Raw genomic sequence first — 13485 nt, 5'->3', positions numbered from 1 at the left:
CAGTGGTATTTTAATTTTTTGTTAGATATGCAAAACCTCATGATTACTTTCCAGAACATTTTACTTCATTATCCTCCTATATTCTTCAGACCTTTCAAAACTTAGAAAATTAATGGACTTATATGAATTATTGGTGGGGAAAGATATATTGAGGCAGAAAGATTTCCAGGATCCTCATAGTCGTGGGTCGCATATCCATGAAGTGAAGAAAATTGTATATTAAAGAAATGTAAGAAATTGGGAAAAAATGAAAAATAAATGAGTTGGAAAACATCCCCCCAAATCTAGGGCCTCCTCAAATAAAGGGCTCCTCATGACCATTTTGCAATGATTTGCTTAAAAAAAAATCAAAAAGCAATTCTTCTAAGACCAGATCTTTGACTTTTAAAATTTTTTTACTAGCGTCCTTCCTCTGTGTTGAGCCATCTGAATATTATATTCTGATCCAATCATGTGGAAATGTTTAAGTTACTTAATCTTCGCTTTTAAATTCAGTTTATAATGTAGGAATCAGAATTCCAGCTCTGCCTCTCCGGTCTTTATTAACTTCCTCCCTTAACAAAAGCACCTCACGTCATATCACATTTGGTCTTAACTTGCAGGTGGACACTGTTCTTCCAGAAACAAGAGAGTTTATAATTCTCCCATGTTCCTCTTTTGTTTTCTAACTTCTCTCCTTCAAGTCATAGCTCTTAAAGGAATCTTTTGTGTGGTGAAATTACTCTTCCAAGTTTTATATTCTCCCTCATTCTCGGAAACTTTGTGTATTGTCAAACCAGTTTATTTCCTAAATCATACCATCTTTTACTTTGTATTTATTGTTCTGAAAAAATACAATCTCAAGATATCAGTGATCACTTTCTAACACTTTTCTGAATCTGTATCTTGAGCTTACAGCTTAGTGTTTTAAGGTTTCCATGTTTATAAATAAAGAAAGATGAAAATGGGGTTGGTACTAATCAGAGGTTCTAGACACTGTGACTGCCCTCCCCGCTCCACACCCACTTCCACTCGGCTCCATCTGCTTATCTTCAGCTAAACACATTTGAGCCACAGGAATGGCTCGCAGTAGGCTTTGTTGGGTCAGTGCGTCTTGAGGACAGACTTGCTGGGCACATTTGGGACAGAATATTTTTGTATTTAAGAGAGAATTATAATGCTCACTTTGGCAGCATTTACACTATAATTAGGACGATGCAGAGAAGATGAGTGTGGCCCCTGTGCAAGGATGATTCGCAACATTGTGAAACATTCAATATTAAAAAAACAAAAGAGATAACTGTTCAAGCTGTATTTTTCTTTCTCTGACTAGATGTGAACCTCAAAGCATGTAGCTTTAAACTCACTGGCGTCGGCATGGTGAGGGGGACAAAGTTCAGAGTAAAACACTGCACACGTGAGGAGTCAGGAGTCGAGTCTGTGACGACACCTCTGAGCTCTGCTGAAGCCCCTCTTCACCACAGCTTCCTCTTCTGTCGACTAATACTGGTTCATATTCTTTTAAGCCAGTTTAAGTCAGAATTTCCATTACGTGCAGTTGGATTCATGCTAAGGGTTACATTAGCCTCCATTAAGTGTCCCTTCTCTGTCAAATCCTGAGGTTGACATTTTACATATTTTATAGCTCTAAGCGGTCTTGCTTAAAAGGAGCTTCTCTCTACCTCAGCAGCATTGATTTTGGGGCCAAGTAATTACGTGTTGTGGGAGACTCTCCTGTGAATTGCAATATGTTTAGCAACATCCCCAACCCTTTCCTGCTAGATGCCAGTAACACCTTCCAGTTGCAAAAACTAAAAATGTCTCCTGATGGTGCCAAATAGATTCTGTGAGACAAAATCATATTTGACTTGAGAAAAACTATGTTAAAGGAAAGCATATTTATATTATTTGTACATAAAGAAGCTGAGAATGAAAAAGCCGAAGTGTGAATGGATCCAAGACTGAACAACTGGAACATGTAAGAAGCAAGACTTTGACCCAAGCCTTGGTAATCTCCTAAACACTAATTCTTTAACTTGACCACTCCGTGCAAAAGGAAGTCCAGTTACTACGTATATACCAATGGAAAAGTAATTTATTCAAATACAGGGTGATGGTTGTTGTTAGTATGTGGGTGCATGGTGCCAGTAGGTCGAAAGCACAGGGCTCACCGGCTGCACTCAGAAAGCAACTATTCCTGCCCACAGGGGGCTGTGTTATCCTGTTCTTTGGGCAGATCTCTGCAAGCCCCACAACCTCTTTGGTCACTGTTAGATAATATAAATTATTTTATAATCTTTTACTTATAACAACAGTCTAATTTCAGAAATTAAATGGCTATTCCAATGTAATTTTACAATTCCTTATTTTTCTGTTAATTTTCTTCTCTCCTGCAATTCAGTCTTCTTTCAGGCTAGAAACTGCAGTGAGGCCAAGGGGGGATTGTGTTCACCTTTCTCTCTTTCCCCACTTCCTTCTCCTCTTGCCCTGTTGCCTTGCACTGTTGCAAGGTTTCTGGTCTGAGGCTACAGTTGGTAAAAAGGAGAGAGTTGAAGACGAGGAAGAACTTTCCTTGCTTGACTCTGATATTCTCTGTTGGTGTTCCCTGAGCTTGTTGGGTGTTCTAAGCTGATTTTCTTTTGAGAAACTTTGGAAGTTGATCAAAGATATTAGTTTCTCTCATTATTACAGAGGTGATGCACGTCCTTGGGGATGCCATGCATGACTCCTGTTTCAACCCCCAAACATTACCTATATATGGATAAACTAAATTAAACTCTTCTGATCGGCTGGAAATAGGAACCCTTGACTCATCATTGTTAGAAGTATAACCCTCTTTACTTTGCCTGTCTCTAACCAGAATGCCAGCTAAACAGCCTCTTACCTTTCGAATTTTCCAAGGTGCGGTCCAGTTTCAGTCTCAACTTCTCCTATGACCTTTAAGTGGCACAGGTCAGTCCGTAGGAGAAGTCCCTCTGATGATTCTCACTTAACTTGAGAGTGAGGTAATCACACCCCTTTTCTCTCATATGAGATAGCAGAGGGGAAGTGCCACAGCATTCCCACAAAGTTCTCTGAAAAGTCTCTCTGCTTGTTTCTCCACATCCAGCCTCTTACCCTAGAACAGAATGATAGGCCAAAAGTCACTAAGTAGGTTTAGATCACTAATTCACAAGTCTGGCATTCATGGCCCATCTCTTCCCTGTGGAATGGGGGGACACTTGTCACTTTTGCATTGTTTTCAGCTTTCGTGACCTCTCCCAAAACTGAGACAGAAAGTGCCCGCTTTTAGTATCTCGTTAGGCACAGATAAAATGTGGTCGTGTTACAATGCATATAGTGAAAGATAATTGGACTTACAATAAGGGAACTGGCTATGGCCTTGCATCTATGTCTTAACTCAGTCACTTTGGGGAAGTAACTTGGCCTTTTAAAGCCACGATCTCCTTGTCTGTCAGAAGGAAACACCATACATACTTCATTGGACTTAATTGCCTGACAAATAGTAGGTTCACAATAAGATGGTTATGGGATGCAATTATATACTATGTACTTCTCTGCTTTGTGATTTGAAGTATCACTAATCTAAGTGACATTGAGCTTAACAAAATTAGTCAACCATAGCACCAAATGTCAAGTTATGTATCTCCTTTGATTTCTGAGACATGGAGTAGAAAGGTCAGAGAAATACGTGTTTTGCTAAAACAGGCAAAAGTGCTGGTCAATATAACCATTTTAAGCCTACATATCTGGAATTCAAAGAGTTTCTATTACTTGTGTTTTGTGCCACATCGGTATGGGAAGAGTGCCCTGGTCAGCTGAAGTAGACATTGTAGTTAATTTCCTCAAATCCATCTCACCTCTTCCTAAATGTACAGGCAATTGGGCAAAACTCCACATCCTAGCCGTGGTCAATTTAAGCCAATCATAGTAATCCCACCTGTCTGGTAGCTACTGGCTCAGAAACCTAGCTCTAAGCACATTTTTGATTGACACTCCACTACTACTTCCTGAGTGAACAGGTGACATGTGTTGGGCTATTAAAAGTGGTGGGAGGATTTTGTTATTTTCTGTTTGCTTGTTTGTTTGTTTTACAATTAGAGAGAGGCTCTTGCCACTTCTCTTGCAGCAGGCCAAATTGGGGAAGCAATGGCTACCAGAAGCCCTCCTCCAACTTCAGGAAGAAGCAGCATCCTTAGGATGAAACTGAACACTGGACCACAGTTTTAGACGCAAAGAGCCAGGGTCTTCAGGGACTTTCCTGAACTGCTTGTCCTCTGGACTTCCAGAATCATGAACTAGTAGAATCTTTCGTCTTTAACCATCATACAAAAAGCAAAAAGAAGAGCATTTCTAGAAATGTGGCTTTTTTTCCCAAGTTTTATTTTTATCCTGTCTTTGGGCAAATCATTTAAAAGTGGCCTGTGCATTTATTTATTGAAATATGTTATCTTATTTCTTCTATTTAAGCCATTCCATTTCAGCAAAAGTCAATTTTTAGTGAATGCTTTACTACTTTAAGCTAACTTTTTAAATATTTGTTTTTAAAAATATGAAAGGGCCCCAAGATTATAGCATCATTTTATAGTAATAGGGTGTGATATTTTTACATCTATAATACATGTGTGTATTTTAAGAAATTACTGTTCAGATTATCCTATTATTATAAGAGCTATTATTCCAAGTCACCCACATACAACCTTTATTTCTAAATGCTGTTTTTATCACGGCAACACTTAGCCCACGTAGTCATCTTATAACCTTCAGTTTACCTCTAATTCCAATCCACCATATTCTCCTACATTCTCTCTAAGCACACCTGGTCATTTCTGCAAAAGCTAAATATTGCTTAGATCATTTTACCCTTTTCATCCTTACGATTTTACTGTAGATTACTATCTACAGTAAATCTATAATCTATCTACAGTAATCTATTTACTATCTACAGTAAAATCTATCTACAGTAATCTATAATCTATATTGTGAAGAGAATATATAAAATATCTTTTAAAATACATATATTTAATATTTCAATAGAAAGCAAAAGACAGATAAACCTAACAAAAAAAACAAAAATAAATAAACAAAAATTTTTGCTAAAAGTTTGTAGTAAAATTCAGCATAAAAAGTGGCAGATTCTGCTTGAGGACATTATGCGAAGTAAAATAAGCCAGTCACAGAAGAAGACTACATACTGTGTGATTTCACTTATGTAATGTGTCCAAAACAGTCATATTTGTGGAAACAAAGAATAGAAGGGTGGGCATGAAGGTTTGGGGGTAGGTGCACACTGGGTGTAAGATTCCATTAGGCAAGATGAATGAGCGTTAGAGATGTACTGTACCACGCTGTGCCTACAGATAACACTGTATTCTCACTGAAAAATATGGTCAGGGGCAGATCCCATGTTAAGTGTCCTTGCAACAGTACAATAAAAAGGACACAATCGATGACGATTTCTGTTAAAAGAAAAAACAATATTGCTTTTATTATCTTATTAAAATGATTAAAAACATTGAAAGAAATGCCTAATTTGTCATATTTAGCAAGATTAAAATAAATTTTTAAGTTGGTCACATGCTTTTTGAGACCACCATGTTGCAAACTAAAAACCTTTGAAATGAATTAAGACATTTCTATTTCAATTAGCTAGCACCTTTAGCTGGAATGTATTCTAATATGCTACACTGAAGGCAGAAATCATTTACATTGGCATCCATAAATTTACTTATGCTTATTAAAAGTATAAGGACATATGAAATTATCATATGTTTAAAGTAGCAAAATAACCAATATAATCAGGTTTTTATTTTTGTATAATAGATATGTTTAGAACATTATATAGAACATTTTATAGAATATTATAAAGTTGTTCTTGCTGAATATATATATATATAAAATACAGGTAAACATAGTTAAGAAATTTAAAATTATAAACATATTTTAAGGAGTATATTGTCATTAATGTACAATATAATGTAATAAATTAAACTTAGGAATTTATTGTGATTGATGATTATTAATTTTCATCTTTACACATGATTTGTTTACCCACATTTTATTATCATATCAGTTCTTAATTTCTCCTCTCCCCACAGTCTCAATAAAAGCCTTATTCAGTTTTCCTACTCTTTTTATTTACATCTCAGTAATCAGTTACCCCCTTGTAAATGGTCTAGCACCATATTCTTCTCTTTTTTTGCATTCATTCTCTCATTTCACTTTTATGACCAGTTAAAAAAGGTGCCTAAAATTAGTCTTCACATTTTAGGGGTAAAAAACTGGAGGTTTGAAGATACTAAAATTCCCCAGGTGGCAGTGTTATTAAGAGGCCGAGTGAGCATAAGAAGCCAGGGCTCTCTGACTTTGGAAGCCAGTGAACTCTGACTCAGATGCTTTTAGCTTCCCATTCACTTGCACGGCTTCATCTGTTATGTTTGGAGAGTTCTGACATTTGGTTGCCTGATAACTTACAAGTTTATTCCTACACATCATATGACAGTGAAGTCAGGCCTAGAAGGATGTCTCCCTGTCTCTTCTGACACTTCCCATCTCAAAAATAAAAACATCCTTAATTTATTTATCAGGTGTTGGTAAATATTTGCCAGGATTACTATAAAATGTCAAATCTGTGTAATTATTTCAGAGAGTTTCTTGTTAAATAAATAACTCTCAGTCTTCATAGAACTATATTATTGTACTTTTTAAAATCTGTGAAAAGCTTCCAGGAAACGTTGATCTATTTCTTAGGGTAACTGGGCCTCTGTCTCCTGCAGAAACTTTTCTTCCCTGGAATAACCACCATTTACTCTTACATCCCTGCTTTTATATTTTTTTTTTCTGTTTTCTCTTATTATTGGCTAAAAAACAATCTGGAAAGTATTATTGTTTAAAGTGTTAGCCTCTTATGTCCTTCATAGAAATTGTGATGTAATTAGTTGAATTTTCTCATAAGTTATTTATTTGGTAGTGCTTTTTATCTAGTTATTTAAAAAAAAAAGTGCTTACTCTTAAAAACCCAAGATGTCAATAATAAGATTGGTGATCATATTATATTAGTTAGATAAAATGAGAACACAGTACTTAAATAGGGTGGTTTGCTATTGGCTGTAGGAATGTGCCTTCCTCTAAAGTAGGATACATAGTTTTTGCTACCCTCACTCATTGTATTTCCTATAAAGGAACATCATTTTTCCTTCCTGATTCCTGCCAGTCAGATCTTTTTCCTAAGTGAAATATGCAAGTGTATATAAGAAATATAAGAAATACAGTATATATAAGAAATATACTATGTGAAATATAACTTTTGCTAATGTGCATTGGAGCATATAACACACAGGCATCTTTTCAGAAACATTCTAGAAATAACAACTAGGATACCTATAATGCATGCATTTCCTGGGTCATTATGATGTTGAAGTTACGGCCTCGTGTATTCCTGTAATTGTATATGAACAGTAGCCTACTTTACTTAGTCATACTTTTTCCATAATGTACATAAAGGTTTGCTCTTTTTTTTTCTACTCTTTTGATTTCTAATGGCCATCATGGGCATCAGCTACTCACTTTTCCAAGGCTCATTAGATTTGACTTACCCCCTTTTCCTCTGTCAAATTATTATATCAACCTTCCTCCTTTACATGAGGTTCAAAAGTATGAAGCATATAATGCATTATAGCTAAATGTTAAACTGTATAAATATACATATATAGTGGTCTTGGTGATATTTTCATAGACAGTTGATAGAATTTCAGTAAAAGACTAAGTCAACATCTTTGACACATATATAGATATATGCGTATATGGCTGTACACATATTCAATAGCTGTGTGTAGATATATACATATGTGTATATATGCATGTATATAGCTCTGTATATCTTTGTGTGTGTGTGTGTGTGGATAGATACGTATATACACACATTTTATATAAAATTATTTATTTGGCTTTTAAGCTCTTGGGTTTTTTTTCTTTTTCCATATCTTAACCTGAACTGAGTGTTGTTGCAGGACAGGGATGTAGTATTTTGACATTCCATGAAACCTCTGCAACGTGTGGTTATTAACAGCTTGCACACAGGCAAGGCGATTCCAATTGGAACGGAACTTCCATTGGCCTTTCAGTAACTTTATGTCATTTGTTTGAGGCTGACTTCGCACATGCCTGGAGGACTTCTCATAGTCTTAATGTTGGAAGTTAATTGAAAAGTCATTCTTAAGTTAAAATGATAGATAGCTTATTGGTAACAGCTTGTATTAAATAACACTTAATATTGAGGTGTTTTATAAATTTCAAATCAGTAATTGAGGAAAACAGCTGAAGTCAAGCAACATGATGTAAGAAAAGGAAATAGAATTAAATTTAAAACAACACCATCAAGAACAATTTTTTTTATATTTCATTGATTATGATATTACAGGTGTCCCATTTTTCCCCCCTTTATTCCCCTCTGCCCTGTACCTGCCCTCCCATCAGCATTCCTCCACCTTAGTTCATGTCCATGGGTCAAACATATAAATTTGAAAAAGTATTCAGACTTTGGGTCTGAAAGTGTGGATCTTATTACTGGCAATGCATTGGGCTGTATATGTGGCTTTGAGCCAAAGTGTGTTTTTTCTCTGTATGCCTAAAATATTCCACCTGTGCAAGCTGTGTGAGTGTTGGAAAGTGGGAGTGGTGGGGTACAGAGGTCCAAATAATCTTCAGTACAATTGCTCTGTCTCGCTGTGGGAAGGCAGTTGCACATAGATGGGGCTGAGTCTGATTCCAAGGTAGCATAGAAATATTTAGCCATCTGGGGCTACTGGGAAAGCATACGGAAAAGGGGAAGGTGGCTGGCTGAAAGAGGAGGAGCAAACAAAAATCACCCTGTTTACATCTTTGCTTAGGAGTTGATTATTCGGTGCTGTCTCTGAGGCACCCAAACTAGCTCTATTGTTTAAGATCTCTGGGTTAAGAAACCTTCAGACCTTTTTCCTGAGTGCTTTGGAAGGTGCTGCATAGCATTCAGGGTTTATTAAGAATATTATAAGTCTGTTGGCAGAAATTCTAAATTCATTTTGGCCTTTCGGCAATTCTGCCCATGATCTGTTCTCAGCCCCACCAACAGCAAAAACAAAAAAACACTTTTGTTTCTTCTCAAACTCTTCTTTAGAAATTTCTTCTAGCTTTAATCACACAAAATTACATTAGAACATTCCTAAGGAGTATTTTATTTATTTGTTTGTTTGTTTATTTATTTATTTATTTGCATTTCAGGCAAAGTGTCTGCTTCCTTTTCATGACACTGCAGGAATAGCAGCCCATCCTTACTGTCGGGTCAGTTCTCTCTTAATGGGAAGGTTCTGGTGGTGATGTTGGCAGTATCTCTCCTCTGTGCGTGGTTTTTACAAAACCTGAAAGGCTGCACCTCACCTGGGCAGTCTGCCATCACTCACATTTATCCGGGAAACTTGCAGGGTCAGCAATCACTGAGAGGACATGCAGACAAAATTAGTTGGTGTTACGTGCCTTCTTTTTGAAGAAAACACAAATAAAATGGCTGTAACTACCTCTTTGAGAGTTCATGCTAACAACTTAAAAAATCTATAGTTCAGAGGAAAATAAAAGACAATAGATTCACTCAGCAAAAACATCTAATGGTGTCTGAGCCCCATATAGATAGTCTTAATGAAGTCGAAGACTCTCAAAGAGGGAAAAACACACCCCTGTGTATCACTTTCAAAAAGTGACATGAAAAGTTCAACTATAAAAATAAAACAAATTGAAACCCATGTTTTCTCTATTTCTTTTTAGTAAGGCAGGAGTGAATGATACTGTATTATCCTTACAATTTTCTAAGTCCTTTTAAAATTAACTCTCAGATTTCCTTTAACACTAAGAATTATACTCTTTTTTAGACTTCTAACATTTGTTCTTGATTCTTCATCATAAGAAAATCCATCAAGTCTACTGCGTAAGATTGGAAAAGTTTCCAGATTTTATAGCTGTCTTTTATCTTGAAGCCAAAACATTTTATGAGTCTCTTGGTTCTAGTGTTCTTAACTCAGCTGAACGTCTGAGCATTTTAGATGAGAGACGTTTTTATCACTTTGACAAAAATGGCAACTTTAATTTTAATGACTCCATCAAAAATTGATCAAGTATGTTGTTTCTGAGAGGTCTTTTAGAAAATGAACTTACGTGCACACTTTCTGTCCTGGGAGCACACTGTGTCTTTCCCTTGCACACAGCTTGCAAGGGAAAGTGTGTGCAAGGGAAACACTTTCTGAGTTACCTTGGCCTTTCTCTCTCCTAAGCTCCAAGGGCCCAATTTTCGCTTCTGTAACCTGTTTCCTGAATCCACACAGTCCATCTGGCTCATTTCTACTACCTTTGTAACTTTCTTAATAAATGTTGTCTTGTAATTTGAAAAAAAAAGAACTTACAAACCAAGAATTCTAAGGATCCATCCATTTTGGGCTTAAAAACTTCCCTTCAGCTCAATACATGAATTAGCCATTCATTCACACATGGCCTCCTTTAAAAATGAATCTGAATTGCAGTTATAAGTCCAGAACAAAGGTTTTCAACAGTAAGCTCACTTTTTGCAATTAATTAATCATTCGATCAAACTATCAAAAGCTGTATCCTCATTCTCATTTTTTTTTTTTTTGGCAATGCTAGTTTCCTCTTACATGCAGGAAAGAATATTAATTTGAATGAAAATAATTTTGTAAGTTCAGTAATCTCTTACATTCATTAAATAATGCTTGAACATCTCTTGATATTTTAAAGAGTTTTATGGAAGGGATTTTTTTATTGAAGATTTTTAAAATTTTATTTTGCATCCCAGTTTTATTTTCATTAAATTTATTGGGATGCCATTGGTCAATAAGATCATATAAGCTTCAAGTTCGTATTTCCATAATACACGATCTGCAAATTGCATTGTGCACTCACCGCCCAAAGTCAATTGTCTTTCCTCACCATCCATTTGACCCTCTTTACCCTCTACCTCCCCTCCCGCCCCCTTCTCTCTGGTAACCACCGCACTATTGTTGGTGTCTATGAGTTTTTGTTTGTTCCATTTTCCCAGTTTTGAACTGAATGGCTTTAACTTAAATTATTTTTTATGAAAAATGTCCATTTTTATACAGTTTTAGAAGTGATTTTAGAGTATTAAGTATTTTAAAACATCTTTGATTATCAGATTTGGTCTCAGGTAAGAGCACGGCCAATGCCTCTCGCTCATATCAATGTCTCCCTCTCTCCCCCCTTCCTCTCTTTCAAAAATCAATAAAAAATATATCCTCAAGTAAGGATAAAAATAAAAAAGAAGTACAGTTACTGACACATATTGAAAAATCAGCTTACATTTTAATGAAATAATCTTTAAAATGGTAACTTCAAGCCAACATCAATAGGAATATATGCACATTTTAAAACTCTGTAACTTTTATTTTCATATGACAATATATTTTCTGTTCAGCTTATTCATTTTTGATATATTGAGATAAATTGACACATATATTGGCCTTAGCTCCAAAATAAATGGAAAAAGTTTACATAAATGATTTACCAATTTTACTCCTATGAATTAAATTTCCATTTTATTTCTTATTGCTCAGATCTTTTATAGCGCCATCAATTTTCTTCTTTATTGACATGACTTGGTTGAAGTTTCTTGTGCCCGAGTAACTTTTTCTATAAATGTGAAAAGTGGAATTGAGTTGAAAGAGACTTACAAGAAATCACAGATTCTAGAGTGTCTTCTTTTAGCTTCTACCCCAATAGTGGCCCGGCCTTATGCAAGGAACTTCTTATATCCAGGCCTGAGAGATGCGACCAGTAATGGTGCTCCCTGCTTTGTAAGAATATTTTGAAGGTAACATTGACTTAGTTGTATGGAAAAGCTTTGACAATTTTAAAGTACCAGAAGAAAATATTAAAATTGGCTCTGTTTTATTCTGATCTCTGTTATACCTGCGCAGAACCATTTGCCTAATGCATTAATCACTCTAAACAAAGTTAAATTATGCTCTTCCTCAAAGATTTAGAGCTTACAGAGCTAATATGCACTTACAGTAAAATTCAAAAGTGCACATTTTTAGTTGTTAGTGCAATCAAAATTACAGACTAGAATATGTTGAAAAAATAATTAAAACTATGTCCCCCTCACATTCATGGGCATTGGAGTAGGAATATATTGCTTATACAATAGATAATGTCCTAGGAGTTGAGGTAAATTTTCTCATTTATATTTAGTCTTATATTTATCATTATAAATTCAGTGACGATAACTACACGGGTCTATTGATCTCAGCACTTTGGAAGAGGCCTCTCTAAGCACAGCCCCACTCTGAGGGTGCTAGAAAGTCAGTTCACTTTTGAAGAAGGGCCTTCCTGAACCTGGCTGTCTAGTTAGACTCTAATAACTAGAGGCAGTCCTGTAAGTGCTCTTTGATTCCCACATAGAATAAATGTCCCAGGGAACAACAAACTGAGTGCCTCCAGCCGGTCCTAATATGGGACTATTCAAATAGCATGTTCTCAATGCAAAATCCCCGTGCGACTCGTGCCCTTTATTCCAAATCATGCTCTCTGATTTTCACACCCCCTCTCCCTTCCCCTTAAAAGGATATCTGAAGATATCTTCCCTGTATCTTATCTCTTTCCCAAGGTAGAATTTCCAGCTTTATTTTTCAGCCATTTGTCTTTTGCAGTGGTTGGGGGTTGGCTGTACTTCTCCTGGACATCTGTCTTTTAGGCATGTCCCACCAGAATTCAGAACGGGACGCACTGTATTCCAGATGTGGTTCAATAAGGACCAAATAATTCACTGAAACTATGAAACTTATTGTTCTTGATGGTTCTTTTCTATTAGTAAATGTTGAATTTGAAACCCTGGAACTGTTGACGCTTAGGATCATGGGCACTATTATTACAATACCTTAAGTGTATTTCATGTAAACTGCCTTGAAAGGTGTATCATTCAGCCTATCCTTCAAAAGCGTAGTTTCTGAATCTAAGCATCTTTAGCTTTGGCCCTATTACATTTCATTTAGACAGTCTTGGCCCATCCATTAAACCTATGGAAACATTTTTAAATCCCAGTTTCATGTCAGCTGCAGACTAATAAGCACTGTTTCTTCTGTCCTCTTGCTGAACAAGAAAAGACCAAGGACAGAAGGGTTACTGTCTAATGAAATAATGTATCTGAAAGTGTTTTGCAAATGCTATTTTATGTCAATCTTTGGCTCTCTGTCCTTCCTTCTGTCTCTTTTTAAAGATTTTATTTATTTATTTACTTTTAGAGAGAGGGGAAGGGAGGGAGAAAGTGAGAGAGAGAAAACTGATGTGAGAGAGAAACATTGATCAGTTGCCTCTCGCACATGCTCCGACTGGGGACCAAACCCACAACCCAGGCATGTGCCCGCACTGGAAATTGAACTAGTGACCCTTTGCTTTGAAGGACGATGCCCAACCAACTGAACAATACTGGACAGGGCCCCCCTGTCTCATACA

At 36.2% G+C, this 13485-nt stretch overlaps 1 protein-coding gene and 1 non-coding gene across 5 annotated transcripts in view; both read left to right on the top strand.

Moving 5' to 3' along the window:
* LRFN5 (leucine rich repeat and fibronectin type III domain containing 5) overlaps window positions 1-13485 on the top strand; it is a 268158-nt gene that overhangs the window by 106877 nt on the left and 147796 nt on the right. The gene's annotated exons all lie outside the window — the stretch shown is intronic.
* LOC112296618 (U6 spliceosomal RNA) lies at window positions 1157-1263 on the top strand. The gene has a single exon (XR_002973945.1). It is a non-coding gene; the product is annotated as a U6 spliceosomal RNA (small nuclear RNA).

Source organism: Desmodus rotundus, chromosome 7 (assembly GCF_022682495.2).
Source record: "Desmodus rotundus isolate HL8 chromosome 7, HLdesRot8A.1, whole genome shotgun sequence".
NCBI classification, from domain to species: domain Eukaryota; kingdom Metazoa; phylum Chordata; class Mammalia; order Chiroptera; family Phyllostomidae; genus Desmodus; species Desmodus rotundus.
Note: the sequence above shows the minus strand (reverse complement) of the source record. Positions and strands in the feature narration are given on the sequence as shown.